Source organism: Staurois parvus, unplaced genomic scaffold (assembly GCF_062004578.1).
Source record: "Staurois parvus isolate SC_StPar_1 unplaced genomic scaffold, SC_StPar_1.0 ptg000114l, whole genome shotgun sequence".
NCBI lineage: Eukaryota > Metazoa > Chordata > Amphibia > Anura > Ranidae > Staurois > Staurois parvus.
In genome coordinates, this window is record NW_028317910.1 from 2809998 (window position 1) to 2829820 (window position 19823).

At 40.4% G+C, this 19823-nt stretch overlaps 1 pseudogene; it reads left to right on the forward strand.

The window, feature by feature from the left end:
- Window positions 1-3430: 3430 nt before the first annotated feature.
- On the forward strand, window positions 3431-4646 carry LOC149467370 (general transcription factor II-I repeat domain-containing protein 2A pseudogene; annotated as a pseudogene).
- The last annotated feature ends 15177 nt before the right edge of the window (window positions 4647-19823 follow it).

Genomic DNA, 19823 nt, shown 5'->3' on the forward strand with positions numbered 1-19823 from the left:
CATGCTTCCTGTTGATTGGAGAGCTCTAACTCTGACTCAGCAAGAAACACGTTGGACCTCTACAGAGAGAACACTGCTTTCATACAGTGAGCAAAGGTCCTTCTCTTCTCATGCCTACAGGAGACAGTCTTTTCTACTTAAAGCGGAAATATACTATCCAATCCCACGATGTGCTGTCCCGGGGCTCCCCGCCTGGCCACTGACACCTTCGAGCGGACCAGCTGCTGGGTCTCGAACGCTGGCCATTGTCATTAGCCAAGCAGGGCTGTCAAATTCGGCATTGCTGAATTTGTACAGTGAGCTGCATCTGCGCAGCTCACTGCACAGGGGTGGACGGGCAGGTAGGTAGCTTTAATGCAGAAGAAACAAAGCATGTCAGTTCTGTATTAAAAATCCTGCCTGTCCACCCATTTTTAATATTTACCTAAAGTTCCACTTTAAGCTGTGACTGCTTGCTATAGAAAACAAACGGTAAGACTTTGCACACTTTTTTTATGCACCTGGAATGTATTTAGTTGATTTCAACATAAAATTCAGTTGGGCTTTAATGGAAGTTGAAAAATAGCAGACTTTCTGGCAGGATCAAAAGGAAAAAAGGTATATTACAGTTGGGAACTATAAACAACAAACACTGCTGTGTTAATATAATAACAGACTGCATCATATACACTATATCGCCAAAAGTATTGGGACACCCCTCCCAATCATTGGATTCAGGTGTTCCAATCACCTCCATGGGTATAAAAATCAAGCACCTAGGCATGCAGATTGCTTCTGCAAACATTTGTGGGAGAATGGGTCGCTCTCAGGAGCTCAGTGAATTCAAGCGTGGTACTGTGATAGGTTGCCACCTGTGCAATAAGTCCATCCGTGAACTTTCCTTGCTACTAAATATTCCACGGTCAACTGTTAGTGGTATAATAAAGTCTTTCTGCTAATCACCAGTGCATACTGAGTATCTTGGAGAATGTTTTGGATCTGAACAAAGCCAATATCGTCTGGACTGAAGTCCTTTGCTGACATCTAGTAGTGGAATTGGAAATTGATCTTCAATTAAAATCCTTTTTCCCCACATTTTCCATGCTACTTGAATTGCAATATTTAACAGATCGGTATCTGAATGCTCATTATATTTTCCAACCTTATCCTGTTGTGCTTAGATGGATATTTGATGCCCATTATATTCTTCAATCTTTTCTGGACATTATAGGCTAATTAGACCTTAAGACAGAATATACTTTTATATTTCTCTGCAATTTTCAACAGATGGATGTTTGATGTCCATTGTTTCCTCTCCTATGGTTGTGAACGTATAGGTCAAATAGATCTTTGTTAGGTTATACCTATATATCCTTCTAAAGCATTTAACAGATGATATTTGATGCCCATTATATCCTCTACAACTGTTTTGGACATGTAGGCCAATTAAGATTTTTTAGGTCATTTTCTCCTAGCTCCGTGAGCTTTCACATCCATGACTAACTTGGCGGTAGAAATTTCCTAAAAAAATCTCCCCTGAAGAAGCCCGTGAGGGCAAAACATGTAGGGAGTAACTACAATTACCTAACCAAGTTTCAATCTCAGTTGTATTCTTAGAACTGAAATTGTTTTTATGTTTCTGTATTTTTTCCTTTCTTGTGTTTTGTTACAATAATACAAAATAAAAATGATATAACTTTTTAATGTTTGGTATTCATGTTCATGCACCCTGAAAGTCCCATCTCCTCTATTGTATATAGGTATAATAACAAAGTGGAAGCAACTGGGAACAAGAGCCATGAAGTGATAGGCCACATAACACGACAGAGCGGGGTCAGCGCATGCTCAAGTGTACAGAGCTCAGAAGTCGCCAACTGTCTCTCAATAGCTAAATACCTCCAACCTTTGTGTGGCCTTCAGATTAGCAGAACAACAGTGCGTAGAGAGCTTCATGGAATGGGTTTCCATGGCCGAGCAGCTGCATCTAAGCCTTACATCACTAAGTGCAATGTAAAGATTCAGATGCTGTGGTGTAAAGCTCGCCACCACTGGGCTCTAGATCATGGAGACGAGTTCTCTGGACCGCTTCTTTGTCTGGCAATCCGATGGACGTGTCTGGGTTTGGTGGTTGCCAGGAGAACAGTACTTGCCTGACTGCATTCTGCCAAGTGTAAAGTTTGGTGGAGGGGGGATTATGGTGTGGGGTTGTTTTTCAGGGGTTGGGCTTGGCCCCTTAGTTCCAATGAAGGGAACTCTTAAGGCAGGCATGTCCAAAGTCCGGCCCGCGGGCCAATTGTGGCCCGCGTTCCAGACTGAAACGGCCCCACAGGTGAGCTACCCAAATATATAACTTACGGCCCCCGGTAGTGATTCCCTGAAAGCTACTGAGGACTCCAGCGATCTCTAGCTGCGGCACTTGACATCATCAGCTGGCGCAGGAAGGAGAGCCCAAATCTCGCGACGTCCGAGATTTCGTGAGATTTGGGCTTTCCTTCTCTGTGTGCCGGCTGATGATGTCAATTCCCGCTCGACAGATCCCTGGAGTCCTCAGTGGCGTTCGCAGAATCACTAGTGGAGGGCCATAAGTTATATATTGGGCAGCTCATCTGTGGGGTCCGGAACGTGGGCCGAGGGACAGTGCAAGGAGAAACAAAGCCCAAATCTCGCGACCTCCGAGATCTCGCGAGATTTGGGCTTTCCTTCTCCCTGTGCTGGCTGATGACGTCAAGAGAGTGCTGAGCCTCCACACAAAGCCACAAGGGCCACCATTAAGGCAGAATATTGAAAGTAAAAAAAACACAGACAACACACTGACAGGCAGGCCGGGCTGTGCTCAGGATACATTAAAGCAGACAAGGGAGCATATAGGAATCTGGTAGCAAGCTGTAATACCCTTCATTAAACCCTGACTGTCCATCACTGTGCTATAATGCCATGATTATCTGATTTGTTACTATTGCACAGCCTGCTATTGTCTGCCTGTGTTACAGTATCCTATCTTTGCTGTTCCACCCTCTGCTCCTCGTAGTCTCTACATAACTTCTCCCCTTCTGGCCAATTTTTATAATGGCAACTACAAATAAGAAACGTAAAAGTTGACAGTGAGGGCCGCAGCTTCCAGGACAGGTGGAAAGTGGAATATTTTTTCACTGAAATACGGAATCACTGTGTTTGTCTGATATGCCAAGAGACTGTGGCTGTTTATAAGGAATTTAATATCAAGAGACACTACTAGTCGAGACATAGCACATACGACAAGCTAACAGGGCGCGACCGCACTGAAAAGTTGAAGCAACTTGAAGCTGTTTTAATGTCACAACAGCGATTTTTTACAAGAGCCCGTGAATCAAATGAAAATGCCACAAAGGCTAGCTATGAGGTGGCAGCGTTAATTGCTAAAAATTGTAAATCTTTTGCTGTGGGTGAGTTTATCAAAAAATGTGTCATGAAAATGGTGCAGAATATCTGTCCCGAGAAGAAGCAAGAGTTTGCCAACATTTGCCTGGCTCGTAACACTGTAGCAAGGAAAATTGAAGAAATTTCATCAGATATTAAGAGACAGTTAACGTCAAAAGGAGTTGATTTTGACTTCTTTTCAATAGCCTGTGATGAAAGCACGGACCTCTCTGACACAGCTCAGTTGCTGATTTTTCTGAGAGGGGTGGACCATGAAATGAATGTGACTGAGGAGCTGCTTGACCTCCAGAGCCTTAAGGACCAAACAAGAGGAAAAGATTTATTTGTCTCTGTTAGTTCTGCCATAGATAACATGAAACTGCCTTGGAACAAGGTTACTGGGATTATTACTGATGGGGCACCTGCCATGACTGGTGAACGAAGTGGATTATCAACCCTAATCTGTAACAAGGTGATTGAAGAAGGAGGCAACGCTATCAAACTTCATTGTATCATTCATCAACAAGTTCTCTGTGCTAAACATCTCAAATATGATCATGTTATGAAAGCGGTGCTAAAGACCATTAATTGCATCCTCTCTAAAGCCCTGTGCCACCGCCAGTTTAAACTGTTTTTACTGGATTTCCAGGCTGAATACGAAGATGTTTTATATCATAATGATGTAAGATGGCTCAGTCGGGGGTCTGCACTGCAGCGTTTCTACTCTCTCAGAAAGGAAATTGGAGAATTCTTGGAAACAAAGGGACAACCAATGCGAGAACTATCTGATCCTATTTGGCTGGCTGATTTGGGGTTTCTAGTCGACATAACAAAGCATCTGAATGTACTGAACACGAGTCTTCAGGGTGAACCAGCTTTATTCACACCTCAAAGCCTTTGGAACAAAGCTGCAACTTTTCCTAAGGCATTTGTCACAAACGCAGCCCAATACTGTTCACTTTTCAGCTTTGCAGGAAATAATGAACAGTTTTCCACAGGATGATATCAGTGCACAAACGAGCAGGTATGCAGCGGACATCGCATCTCTGGCTGGGGAGTTTAAACGGCGCTTTCAAGATTTTGCAGCTATTGAAAAGGAGATCAGCATTTTCTCCTCTCCATTCTCTGTTGACCCCGACAATGCTCCAGATCAGCTGCAGCTCGAGCTCATTGAGCTGCATTGTGACAGCGAGTTACGCAGTCATCACCAACAGCTCTCTCTTGTGAACTTTTACCGCCAACTGGATAAGAGCCGGTTTCAAGAGATTTGAACATTGGCTAAGAAAATGTTGAGCTTGTTTGGCTCAACATATTTGTGTGAGAAGACATTCTCTGTTATGAACTTTAACAAGAACCGTGTGAGGACAAGACTAAGTGACTCTCACCTGCGTGACATTTTGCGCATCAAAAGCACGGCCTTTGAACCAGACCTAGTCTATGTGCTGCAGTCCAGATCTCAGTTTCACCCTTCACATTAGTGCAGGCAAGTTTTTTTTTCAATTGAGAGGAATACATTGTAAAATCTCAGTTAATGTCAGTTGGTCTAAATCAGTTCTAAATATATTTGAACACATGTATACTTGGTGTTATGTTCCTGTTCACATTTTTTGAACTTAAAAGTTGACAGACAACCTTCATACTTTGTGTAATGTACTTTCTAATGTTCCTGACATATTTCAGCTTCCTGTTTTTTTGAGATTAAAGGCAGAGTGATTTAACACCTGTTTAGATTTGTCATCCAAGTCACAAAATGAAAAGTATGCCGTTTTAAATAAACTTTTGCATAAAATAGTTCATTTGCATTTAATTTTAATGGTTCATCAGAATGTCAGGCAAAATGGTCGGCCCTCGCACATGTTCACTTCATCAAATCTGGCACTCTTCCAAAAATGTTTGGACACCCCTGTCTTAAGGCGTCATCATACCAAGACATTTTGGACAATTTCATGCTCCCAACTTTGTGGGAACAGTTTGGGGATGGCCCCTTCCTGTTCCAACATGACTGCGCACCAGTGCACAAAGCAAGGTCCATTAAGACATAGATGAGCATGTTTGGGATGGAGGAACTTGACTGGCCTGCACAGAGTCCTAACCTCAACCCGACAGAACACCTTTGGTATGAATTAGAGTGGAGACTGCGAGCCAGGTCTTCTCATCCGATATTAGTGCCTGACCTCACAAATGTGCTTCTAGAAGAATGGTCAAACATTCCCATAGACACACTACTAAACCTTGTGGACAGCCTTCCCAGAAGAGTTGAAGCTGTTATAGTTGCAAAGGGTGAGCCAACTCAATACTGAACCCTACGGACTAAGACTGGGATGCCAACTTTAGTTCATGTGCGTGTAAAGGCAAATATCCCAATACTTTTGGCACTATAGTGTACAGTGTGTCATTTTTTATTTGCCCAGCAGTTCAACTAATTCACACCAGTTGTATTGAGCTGTGTTGATCAGCATTAAGCAATGCAGGCTCAACACAAGAACACATAGAAAACAATTGTTCTCTGTGTGCTCTGTTTATATGTGCATTGTGTAAAAAAATGCAGCATGCCTGTTGTGCATAGAGTTGAAAAAAAAATGGCATTTTATGAAATTAAAAACAAAAAACAAAAGAAGCAAACACAGCAAATCATTTTCACAACACCATCCTTACACAATGCACATCAGCATGCCAGCCTTATGCGGACCATCATACACCCACTGGTGTGAATAAGCGCTAACATTCCAATTAGCCTGACTCTGAGCAGCCAAGGCATTGATTATCACTCAGGTTAGATAAATACATCTGTGGCATCTTTTGCTCTGTGAACTCTTATGTACAGACATGATTTTCAGGAAATCTGAAGTGAGGAAATACCAAAGCAGCTCAATTGGCTAATTTCTTTATCAGAATTGTAGCTGCCTGGCTGTCATGGGGATCCAAAGGATTCATTCCTTTCCAAATCACTGACCAGGTACAAGAATGAAACTCTGAATTCCTCTAACATCACATGCTCACTCTAGGCAGGTGACTGAGAAACAGTTGAGTCCATATACATCCAGGCATATAGCATTTTTCACAATGAAATTTTCAATGGCCCCCAAGGATCTTACAATCATTAGTCCCTCTCTCAAATACATATACTAGAGCCAATTTAGACAGGAGCCAGTTAACCTACCAGGGAGGAAACCGAAGTCCCCGGAGGAAACCCATGCAAGCACACGGAGAACATACAAACTCCATGCAGATAGTGTCTTGAATGGGATTTGAAACAAGGGCTACAGTAATGCAGTATTTGTCTCAGGGCAGTTTTCCGAACATTGTCTGAGGAACAAATGACTCATTGGGGTCACTGTGTTTCCTCACGTCTGTTGACGTAAAAGGGCAGCCAGAGTAGGAGACCACAAAGTCAGACTTCCTTTACTGGTTAGATAAAGCGATATTTGAGAATATCATTATTGCCATCATTCTGTGCAAAGATGGGACTGTTTAGCCAACTGATGCGGCTGCTCACAGGTAATTTATATCAATGTTATCATGTATATGCCAGTGTCTGTCCTCCCATAGATAGAACCAGAGATGCAAGAAATAGAGGTGACGTAAAACATGGCTTCCACATATACATGTTTAGACACGCAGTTGAGACTTCTGCTTTTAGAACCATAGAAGACTGATGGCAGAAGAGATCAAGTGGTCCATTGAGTCTGCCCCTTTCTTTAAACATTTTTTTGCCTGAGGATAGAAGTATGTGTATCCCAAGCACTAGGCCTCTGAAGCAATTTTTAAATTTTTCACACGTTAAAAAAAATCAGCATTTTTGGTTAGAAAACCATTTAAACCCCCCCCCCAAAACATTATATGTTTTTTGAAGGCAGAGGCCCTGGAGAATACAAAGTTAGTATTTGTGGTAACTTTGTCAGTATGTAAGGTAACAAAGTAGTACATGTATTTTCATTCAGGACCAGCAACACCATTTTCTGTTATATTTTCTTGCAAAATAGTTTTATTTTTTATGCAATCTATAGACTAAAATACCTTAAAAAAAAAAAAGAAAAATGTGCTACCTATAAAAAAAAAAAGAAAAATGTGCTTTTTTTTGCGTTTTTCTTATTATCATTGTTATTTTTAAAACAACAGTGTTACTTTAGATAAAAACTAAACTTAGTATTCTTTTTTGTGATACTAAAAGCAGCAGCTAGTGGAGGTTTTTTTTACTTTAATGCATACAATGTATTAACCCCTTCCTGCCCTGCCACTGCCTCTTGGCCTTTTAAGTGGCTTGAAATAGAAGGAGGCAGAGGCGGGCATTCCGATCATGTGACCTCTGTGATTGGCTGTCACAGCGGTCACGTGATCGAAAGCTCCCAATTGCAAGTATACATTGGGAGCTTTCTGTAACAGTTTAGTTAAACTGTTTAACATAAATGCATATTTCTGTGCTAAGATTAAAAATGATAAATAAAAAGCTGCTGGCACAGGTTAACAGTTACAAGGAACCTTACAAAATACAATACAAATAGTGCAGCGCTAATCAAAAATAATAATTATTTTATTTTTTCTTAATTGTCAATGCACTATTTGTACAGTAAACTGTTTACATATAGACACATATTGTATACGTGGCCACTCAGCATTAAAGGCCACCTGCCAAGACGCTGCATGTATGCATGTGGCCGGCGGGAAAAGGAAAAGAACCAGAAACACAAGTTATTTATGTATTTATTTATTTTTACTGGTAGGATTGCTCCTGACATCATATGCACATCAAAGGTCACTGGTTTGATCTGGAGATGCAAAGAACAAATAAATACCATGGAACATGTTAAGTTGTGCAGTACTTCTAAAAGACCTTTCTGAACTAGTTCAGAAGTACAATTTTACAGACTAGCAGCTGCAACTTTTCATCTTGTCATATTTTAACCACTTTCCTTCCAGAGGATTTACCCCCCTTCCTGACCATACCAGTTTTTGCATTACGGCACTGCGTTACTTTAACTAACAATTGCGCTGTCATGCAAAGTTGCACCCAAATTAAATTTATGTTCTTTTTTTCCACAAATTGAGCTTTCTTTCGGTGGTAATTGATTGCCTGTGCATTTTTTAATTTTTTTGGCTATAAAAAAAAAAGACTGCCAATTTTGAGAAAAAATCAAATTTCATCATAAATTTTAAGCCAAAATGTATTCGGCTACATGTCTTTTCTAAAAAAAAATTCCAATATGTGTAAATTAATTGGTTTACATGAAAGTTATAGCATTTACAAATGGTGATATATACTGGGATTTTTTTTTTCAATTTTTACTAGTAATGGCGGCGATCAGCGACTTATGCAAAGTTGCACCCAAATTAAATTTATGTTCTTTTTTTTCCACAAATTGAGCTTTCTTTTGGTGGTAATCGATTGCCTGTGCATTTTTTAATTTTTTTGGCTATAAAAAAAAGACTGATAATTTTGAGAAAAAATCAAATTTCATCATAAATTTTAAGCCAAAATGTATTCGGCTACATGTCTTTTCTAAAAAAAAATTCCAATATGTGTAAATTAATTGGTTTACATGAAAGTTATAGCGTTTACAAATGGTGATATATACTGGGATTTTTTTTTTTAATTTTTACTAGTAATGGCGGTGATCAGCGACTTATAGCAGGACTTCGGGACTGCGGCTGGCATTCTGACACTGGGGGGGAACTGACTTGGTGCCACTGACATCCCCAGTGACACCAATACAGTGATCAGTGCTAATAAAGAGCACTGATACTGTGCAGGAAGGGGTTAACATGTGGGTTGATCAAAGGGATAACAGTGTGCTGTTTTACTAGGGGCTGTGTTAGTGCTTCACTGTAAGCACACTGCTTTGCATGGCTGTGTTGTGCACAGCCATGCAAAGCAGTGTGCACAAGCTGACAGGGAGGAGAACTGTTTTGTTTACTAACAGTTCTCCCCCCGTCGGAGATGCTCGACAATCACTGGGCAACGGTGAGTGATCACCGGCCGAGACCCGATGATTGACAGCCGCGCCTGCGACTGACTGCGCGAGTAGGGCGTGCTCACCCCCTAGCCGGAAATGTAAAATCACGCATATATACATGATTTTTAGCACCAGTGCCGCCCTGTAGCAGTTAGCAGCAGCGGTTAAAGGCTATGTACATCGTTATCAAAAATAAAAAATAAATGAATACGTATATTTGCCCCAAAAATGTACATTTTTTTTGCAAATCAGCCTGCAGAGCATTGTAACTGTGATCAGTGGATGGCAGGTGCAATGTCAGGCTCCAGCAGCAGCATACTGTTGTCACTGGATAGTCAATGGACTTATGATTGCAGTGATTACTGCACTTGTGTTCTGTTGGTAACTACAAGTCCATCTACCATGGAGACAGATGGGACTTGAAGTTTATTTGTTAACAGATTTCACATATTTCAAGTATGTCAGCTGCGGTGGGGGAGAAGAATCCCTACAGCGCTGTGGGGGGTTCACTTAGCACCTAATTATGGCCATAACATGATCTTACCCAAGGTTCACACTATTGTGGGCCATGTGGCCTGCATTTGATCGGGTACGGCAGCCCATTCATTTGAATGCTCTAATATGCCCGTTTCTTGCAGAAAAAAGGTGCATGCAGCTTTTTAAAAATGTGGCTGGCAGGAAAATCGCAAAGTCCTTTTGACCATGAAATTTCCTTGTGGTTCCTGTACCCACAAACACGGTGTGGGCTAAGATGCGTGGGGGTGCCATTCAGAATGAATGACAGCCTTGCATGACTCCTAAGAGCAGTGCGATTTGGCTGCAGGTGTTTGAGGGTGTGGTAAGAGGTGCAATTCCTGCACCCGCAACTAGCCTGCAGAAGTGTGAACCTAGGGCAGGGGCGTAGCTACAGGGGTTGCAATTGTGACCCAGCCCCATGCTCCATGGGGCCGTGTGGTTCCCCTGTACACCTGGATCCTGTAGCCGCTGAAAGCCCACTTTTACTCCTCTCCCTCCTGCAGGCGTGCAGCAGTTACAGGAGGAAAATAGAGTGCATCGGTTGCTCTATATGCCCCCCCCATCCAGGTCCTGCTGCCCCAGACCTCTTTGTACTCTCTTTGCCCCCCCCCCCCCCACACACACACACTCTCCTGCCGGCTGCTGCGGGGATGCTTTCACCCTCCTAACAACTAACAGCCCACTCCATTATCCAACCCTCTGCTGTAACCATCAGTCATTTGTCCACTGAGACTACCTCCTTTCTCCCCTACAACAGCCATAATTTTGCTCTGCCCAAAAATGTCATTCATGTATTTTGCCAGCATTTTATCACAGTTCCACTGAACAGCGATCCTGCAGCTCGCAGAGAAACTCACTTCTCTCATCCTCCAAACCACTGGAAACCCATCCCAACCATCCATCCCACCTCCATCTTTTGTCACCAACAACACATAACCCTAAAGCCTCCCTCCTTCAGCACCAAAGTTCCCCCTCCCAAGCTCTCTCCTTATTTATGACCCCCATCCCAACCATCCATTCCATCTCCAGCCCAGCCTTCAATCCTTCATCTTCTGTCGCCAATAACACAGAATCCAGAGTCTCATTCCTCCAAAACTAAAGCCCCCTCCCAAATTTGCCACTTTTGACACACCATCCTCTCCCATTACCCTCTGCACTGACTAGTTTCCACTAAAAATGAAAAATTCAAAATGTAATGGCATTTTTCTCCTGTAATTTTTCATTTTCCCACAGAAACCTTTTAATTAATACAGCCACCATCGGAACAGCTCCCAACTAATAGTACACAAAGTTGAAACATCAGAGGTCTGTTTTGACCCCTGATATTCCACCAAAGCCCCCCAATGGGGCTCCTAAAAAAAATTTTTTTAAATTATAAAAAAATAAAATTGTAAAACAAATTAAAATAAAATGGTAAAAAAAAATAAAAAATAAAATAACAAAAATAAAAACTACTGACACCAGTGGCAGAACTATCAGTCACAAAGGTCACACTTGCAACCGGACCCTGGCATTCCGCCACTGTGGGGGGGACCCAAGACGGCAGGAAGGGGGCCCATTGCAGACCATGTGAAAGGGTCCCACTGCAGGACCGTAATAAAAGGCCCTGCAATGGGAGTAAAGGGCCCTGGGATTAGTGTGAAGAGCCCTGGGCCTGGAGAGAAGGGACCTGGCCCCTGGCCAGGGGTCAGAGGGCCCTTCATGTTTTTTTGCACCGGAACCCTGAAGGTTCTAGTTATACCTCTGACCTTTTATACACACGCTGGTAGATTAATTGGCTCCTGACCAAACTAGCCCCGGTGTGTTTACATATGTATATAGGATAGATTTAGATTGTAAATAACATGAAGGAGGGGGATGATGTTGGAGCTATATAAATAACTGTAATAAATAAATCTTGTGTTTGCTCTTAGGCAGCACTTGTACAGTTGCAAGAAAAAGTATGTGAACCCCTTGGGATTACGTGGAGTTTTGCATGAATTGGGCATAAAATGTGCTCTGAACGTCATCTAAGTCACAACAATAGAAGAACACAGTCTGCTGAACATAATACTACACAAAGATTAGATGTTGCCATGGTTTAATTACACATAACATGTAAACATTCACATTGCAGGGAGGAAAAAGTATGTGAACCTTTGGACTTAATAACTGGTTGACCCTCCTTTGGCAGCAATAACCTCAACCAAACGTTTCCTGTAGTTGCAGATCAGACCTGCACAACGATCTGGAGTAATTTTGGACCACTCCTCTTCACAAAACTGTTTCAGTGTAGCAATATTCTTGGGATGTCTGGTGTGAATCGCTCTCTTAAGGTCATGCCACAGCATTTCAATCGGGTTGAGGTCAGGACTCTGACTGGGCCACTCCAGAAGGCGTATTCTGTGCTGTTGCAGCCATTGTTTTGTTGAATTACTTGTATGCTTTGGGTCATTGTCCTGTTGCATCACCCATCCTCTGCGGAGCTTCAGTTGGCGGACAGATGGTCGTACGTTTTCCTGAAAAATGTCTTGATAAACTCTGGAATTCATTTTCCCATCAATGACAACAATCCGTCCAGGCCCTGAGGCAGCAAAGCAGCCCCAAACCATGATGCTCCCTCCGCCATGTTTCACAGTGGGGATGAGGTTTTGATGTTGGTGTTCTGTGCCTTTTTTTCTCCACACATAGTGTTGTGTGTTCTTCCCAAACAACTCAATCTTGGTTTCATCTGTCCACAGTATATTTTGCCAGTAGTGCTGTAGAGCATCCAGGTGCTCTTTTGCAAACTTCAAACATGCTGCAATATTCTTTTTGGGCAGCAATGGCTTCCTCCGTGGTGTCCTCCCATGTACTCCATTCTTGTTTAACCTCCCTAACGGTATTCCCGACTGTAGCTCGGGGTAAAATGTCTGTACCAAAAGCGGTAACCCCAAGCTACACTCGGGCTTACCATGCGGCGCTGCATAGGGAGTCCCTGCAGCACTTACCTTGACCTTCGCTCCCACGATGTGTCCCCTGCAGCATCCCCGGCCATCTCCTCCGGCAGATGCCAGCATCCGCCTCCTGTGTTCCGGTCCCTGTGACGTCGGGACGTACGGGCGCCGCCGCCGGCGGGAAATTTGAAAATTTAAAAAAAATGTAATTTTTTCAAAACGATTTTACATAGTAAAACATTGCTGTTTCAACCCATTTCACATACATTTTGTCCCTAGTGCTTTGTCCTGTGACCTGTCTGCATTTTGATTGTTCTTTCTGCCTGGAAACTTAGAAAAGTCCATGGCGTCCAAAAAGTGTCCCTTTAGGTCAAAAGCGGGTTTAGATCAGCTAGAGAACAGCGATAGTAAATCAGAACCACTTGCAGAATTGAGTGATAATGATTCGTGGAGAAATTCATCATCAGACACTGAAAACAATTTTGCGACTTTGCTCAGCAATGTACGAACTTGGCGCTATATTTCAAATTAATATAAACCATATAAATGCTGCGCTACATTCAAATTAAAGTGAATGTGGAATCCAATGACACAAATCCAATATAGTGACAATAATATGGAAATAAATAGATAAGTGCTTGATAATAACAAAAATCATCAAATCAAACACCCAAAAGATGAAAAAACAAAAACTTGAATCTATACGCATGTGCATAAATTACACATACATATAGTTACATCACACGTGCAAATGTGAAGTGAAATAATATTTACTTATTAGGCGCAAAAAAAAGTCCAATATATAGATGTTAAAGGTGAAAAAATGTAAACGGTGTTTCCAATAATATTATAAAGTGACCACAGGTGAAACAAATCGTGCAGGTATCTGAGTGTAGATAGAACTTGTGAATCCAACCACCTTCTGGATTAGCCTCTCACCTCATCACTTCGACCCTTGCGGATCAAAGAGCAATAATGGATCCCTCTCACAGATCCTCCAGGCACCACAGCACTCCAGAAACGCTTTTCAGAATTCAATATTCCCACTTAAACTCTTCTCCAGGTATAGATGAAATATCAATCTCTCAGAACAAAAAGAGGAATCCTCCCATAGTGTAGCATATTTATTATACCATAGGAACATAGGAACATAAAACTTGTTGGTAAAAAATTCCACTTACATAGCAGCCAGTCCACATGAGACCCTCATGCTCTCAGATGAGGATATATCTGTGTTTGTTGGGTGTACAGCTGAATAACAGGTGTACCAAGATGGCCGCCATGCCGGAAATACGTCACCGCGCTTACGCCGACGCGTTACGTCACAATATCACGTGACTTCATCAGGGCTGTCAATCACAGTGACGATAGCTCTTTATATACCCGGCCAGGATAGAAGGAACCACCCACATCAATATTCCATTCAGCCTAATCGCAACGATACTTCCTGCAGCCATTAAACTGAAGACCACTGGGGACTATTATGCAAGAATGCCAGACTTACATCTACAATGGGCACATTTACACAGAAAAACGAAGAGTGTATAATGATGCACCAAAGAAACCTAGCAAAAATATATATACCAATTCTGCAGTGGGCACATTTACACAGGGAAAAATATAATAATGTACCAAACTGCAATGTTAATTATATTAAACAAAAACAACCTAATACCCATTCCCTTTTAAAATATTTTAATTTGTTATTTAAAAAATATAAAAATATATAAAGAAAGGACCATATCTCACATAATTGTAGACCAAACTATAATGATCTCTAACTATGTATGCCTATAAGCAGCCCGTACCTATTATTATATAAATATAATTGACATTAACCGGAAATATACATATACTTCTGCATATAAGGACGCATACGTATATATATAATCCTACAAATTGAATAATCATAAAATATATTAAAATTAAATAAAAGAATATTTGAATATTTTATTAATGAGAATATTTTAATTATTTTTAAAATATCTTTATATAGAACAGAGAATTTTGCTTTTACTTGGTAGCTACATCCTTCACCAGCGCATAAAGGACAACTCCGAATAAACTCACACACATATATACTATCTGAAAGCATGAGTTTACATAATCAAAAATTATAAAAAATCTACACCCATAGCACCATCTCAAATTACCTCAGAAATCAGAAATAAAACAATTTACATCAAACTCGATATTCAAACCATTAGGGAAATAAGTATGCATACTATAAATCCACTTGGATTCTAATTGGCTCAAAGTACGCACCTTATGACTGCCTCGCCAATGTCTCTTGTATTTTGTAATACCCCAAAATTTTAATTCACTAGGGTCTTTGTTGTGACACTTGGCAAAATGCTTAGAGACGCTATGCTTCGGGAACCCCTTCTTTATATTTTGTACGTGTTCCCGGAGCCTGACCCAAAGTGGTCGTTTAGTTCTCCCTATATATTGCATTCCGCAACTACATTGCAGCGCGTACACAACTCCCTCTGTCCTACAAGTAATACATTCTTCAATTTTAAATTCTTTCTTGCTCACAGATGAAGAAAAAGTCATCAATTTCTTATTCTTGCCTTTTGTAGCTTTGCACGCATAACAAGTTCTACATGGAAAAAACCCATTTATATCCAGAAAGGTGACATTCTTTTTATTGGGTGGATCAAGAACATTTTTAACGATTTTGTCTCTTAATGATGGGGCTTTTCTATATCTGAAAACGGGGAAATCTGATATTATCTCTTTCAGGGCCGGATCAGCTTTCAATAATGACCAATTTTTTCTAAAGATAGTTTCCACTTTCTTATAATGGACATTGAAGTCTAAACATATTACAAGCTGATCTTTCTGTTCCTCATTTTTCTCTCGATCTACCAACAACACGTCTCTATTTGTGTTCCCAACTTCTTGGATCGTGTTACTAATAGAATCTTGCTGGTAACCTTTGGCTTTAAACCTCTGGCCTAAATTTTGTGCTTGACTCATAAAGTCCTCCTGCATCGTACAATTTCTCCTGAGTCTAATCATTTGACCTTTAGGTATGTTTAATAACCACGGCGGGAAGTGGCAACTGTCTCGAGGAATGTATCCATTCCTATCAACACTCTTAAAGAATGTCTTAGTGATGATTTTGTTTTGTATGATGTTAATATCTAAATCTAGGAAGCTAATCCGCTCACGACTATGTTCCCATGTAAGAACAATATTTTTATCATTCCTATTTAAATTCTCACAGAAACATAATAAATCCTCTTCTCTTCCCTTCCATATTACTATGATATCATCTATATATCTTTTAACCAAAATAAGCTCTTTCGGAGGACTCAAATAAACTGCAATCTCTTCCCAGTGTGCCATGAACATGTTTGCCACACTGGGAGCAAAACGGGCTCCCATGGCTACACCCTTAATTTGATTATAAAACACGTTCATATGCCAAAAGTAATTATGTTTTAAACAAAATTCTAAACAGTCCAAAATATATTTTCTCTGCCCTCTTTTCAGATTTCCATATTTTCTTAAACCCCATTCCGTAGCTTCCATCCCTTCTGTATGACCAATGATCGTATATAACGATGAGACGTCAGCTGTTGCCAAGATCACATCATTACCATCTACATTCTCCAACAATTGGATTAGGTGCTTGGTATCTCTCAGATACGACCTAGTTGATCTCACCAATGGTTGGAGAAACATATCCACATATTGCCCTAATCGTGCCATTAAAGATCCAATCCCATTAACTATAGGACGTCCCGGAGGGCAAATACTATTTTTATGGATTTTCGGGATAGTATAGATAATGGGAATTCTGCACATTTCAGGAACAAGATATCTGGCTTCTTTTTTACTCAGATACTCTTTCTCACATCCTCTTTTAATCAACCTTTCTAGATCTTTCTTGTATTTAATCGTAGGGTCCTTCTTAATTACTTCGTAGGTATTATTATCACTTAATTGGGTACCCAGTTCTTCCAAATAATAATTCTTTGACATGACCACAATACCCCCTCCCTTATCGGCCGGCCTGACCACTATGTCATTTCTTTGTGTTAACATCTTAATTCCTTTTTGCATGTCTATATTAGGCCGAAACCTAGGGAGTTTGAGGGATTCCAAATCTTGGCTTACCATTTTTTTAAAAGATTCTATTTGACAGTTATTACTAATCTGAGGGTTAAATAAGGATTTATTCCTTAATCGAGTATGTTGAATATTACTAACTGGTGCATTATTAGTCATATTCCTAGTACTGGACAGACCCATAAAGTACTTTTTGATGTTAATCTTTCTGATGAATTTCTGTAAGTCTATAAAAATATCAAATTTGTTAGCTGGTTTTGGAGGGGCAAACTTCAATCCCTTATCCAATACGAGAATTTCTTCCTTGGTGAGTGTAGTACCACTAATATTAAAAATACCCTCTCCTACTACTCTCTTTTTCGCTTGGACCTTCCGTCCTGCTCTACACCCTCTTGTCTTCCGGGACTTGAATTGGCACATACTTCTTTCCGGGGACTTCTCTCCCCACCCTCCTTCCCTAAAAAATTCCTCTGTTGGTAATCATAATCCAATGGTTCATATCTATTATAAACCGGGATGGGACTCCTCCCTTCATACCGTGATCCCTGCCATCCTAGTTGATCCTGTCTAGGACTCCTGGGATAGTAAGGCCTATTGTCCTGTCTAGGACTTCTAGGGTAAAAGGGTCTATCATCCTGTCTAGGGAAATAAGGAGGGCCATAAGGCTGTTGATAATAATGATTGGGTTTGGGATAATAAGGTCTATAAGGTGGACGATAGGATTTACCATGTCCATTATTTTTCCCTTGTGGTTTATTATGAAACGAACCACCATTCTTAGGTCTCCATCCATTGTATGGTGTCTGGTGTCCCTTATCTCCTTTGGGATGATTCTTTTGAGAATTCCCTTTATCCTGACTTCTAACTTCTTTTGGATGATCATTCGTATGTCCCTTAATAGGTTCTACACGTACTTCTTTAACGGGAGTAGTGTCAGCTGAACTACATTCTGATTCTACACCTGAAGATTGCCATTTAAAGACTTGGTCTTTACTGAAATCATTCATATCCCTTTGATATTTTTTCATCTTTTTATTTTTCACTTCTACATCAACCTTCTCCAAATCTTTATTTAATCTTTTAGCAAGATTAACCATTTCTGGAGATTCCTTATGTGGTTCCATCTTTTCTTTAATCTCTAAAATTTGTGTCTCTAAAATTCTTAGTTTTCTCTGTTTGCGTTTTAATAAAAATCTCATTAATTCCAAACCCTTTTCTTGAAAAAAGTCAAACCATTCATTTTTTGATTCCTGGTCTATCAAACCATCACTAATGGGCACATCCCATCTTAATCTTCTTGGGACTAATCTCTCTTTAAGATATTTTTCATGGGTGACCATGTCCCACCATAGTCTGACCTTTTTCTCCATTACATGACCCAATCTTCTATATAGTGTATTTAAATCACCTATGGGCTCATGCGGAGTTTTACTGAAAATGTCCTCTATATTGATAGACCTATTTTCTAAAAAATTAAACACCTCCATTGTGAGCTAGCGGGAGAAAAAGGTAATGATAATAGCAATAGTGGTGTGACCCTCCTGCGCTCCAAATATTGTGTTTAAACAATTAAACAAATTAAATATATGAACCCCAAACAGCTGCTAGCATTAAATCATATACCAGTGATCAAGTGAATATAAACCATATAAATGCTGCGCTACATTCAAATTAAAGTGAATGTGGAATCCAATGACACAAATCCAATATAGTGACAATAATATGGAAATAAATAGATAAGTGCTTGATAATAACAAAAATCATCAAATCAAACACCCAAAAGATGAAAAAACAAAAACTTGAATCTATACGCATGTGCATAAATTACACATACATATAGTTACATCACACGTGCAAATGTGAAGTGAAATAATATTTACTTATTAGGCGCAAAAAAAAGTCCAATATATAGATGTTAAAGGTGAAAAAATGTAAACGGTGTTTCCAATAATATTATAAAGTGACCACAGGTGAAACAAATCGTGCAGGTATCTGAGTGTAGATAGAACTTGTGAATCCAACCACCTTCTGGATTAGCCTCTCACCTCATCACTTCGACCCTTGCGGATCAAAGAGCAATAATGGATCCCTCTCACAGATCCTCCAGGCACCACAGCACTCCAGAAATATTTCAAATTGCAGTGTTTTTGGTTTGATTATATTATTGAATTAAATGTATGATTTAGACTCTTGTTCAGACAGATTTCAGTGAGTTATTCCTAAAAATTACAGCCTACAATAAAAAAACTACATATTTCCATGCAAAATAATGGTACCGCTTTCAGCACCAAAAATATGAAATAATCATACCGCTAGGGAGGTTAATGTTTTCCTTATTGAAGATGTGTCAACAAAAATGTTAGCATGTGCCAGAGATTTCTGTAGGTCTTTAGCTGACACTCTGGGATTCTTCTTTACCTCATGCAGCATTCTGCGCTGTGCTCTTGCAGTCATTTTTACAGGACGACCGCGCCTAGGGAGAGTAGCAACAGTGCTAAATTTTCTCCATTTGTAGACAGTCTGTCTTACCGTGGACACATGAACATCAAGGCTTTTGGAGATACTTTTGTAACCCTTTCCAGCTTCAGGCAAGTCAACAATTCTTGATCGTAGGTCTTCTGAGAGCTCTTTTCTGCGAGGCATGGTTCACATCAGACAGTGCTTCTTGAAACCAGTAAACCCAAAACAGGTGTGTGTTTTTTAAGGGCAGGACAGCTGTCAGCAACACATCCAATATCATCACACTGATTGGAGTCAAGGTTGGCTCACTCCTGGCTCCAATTAGCTCTGGGAGAAGTCATTAAGCTAGGGCCTCACATACTTTTTCCTCCCTGCACTGTGAATGTTTACATGTTATGTGCAATTAAACCATGGCAACATCTAATGTTTGTGTAGTATTATGTTCAGCAGACTGTGTTCTTCTATTGTTGTGACTTAGATGACAATCAGAGCACATTTTATGCCCAATTCATGCAAAACTCCACGT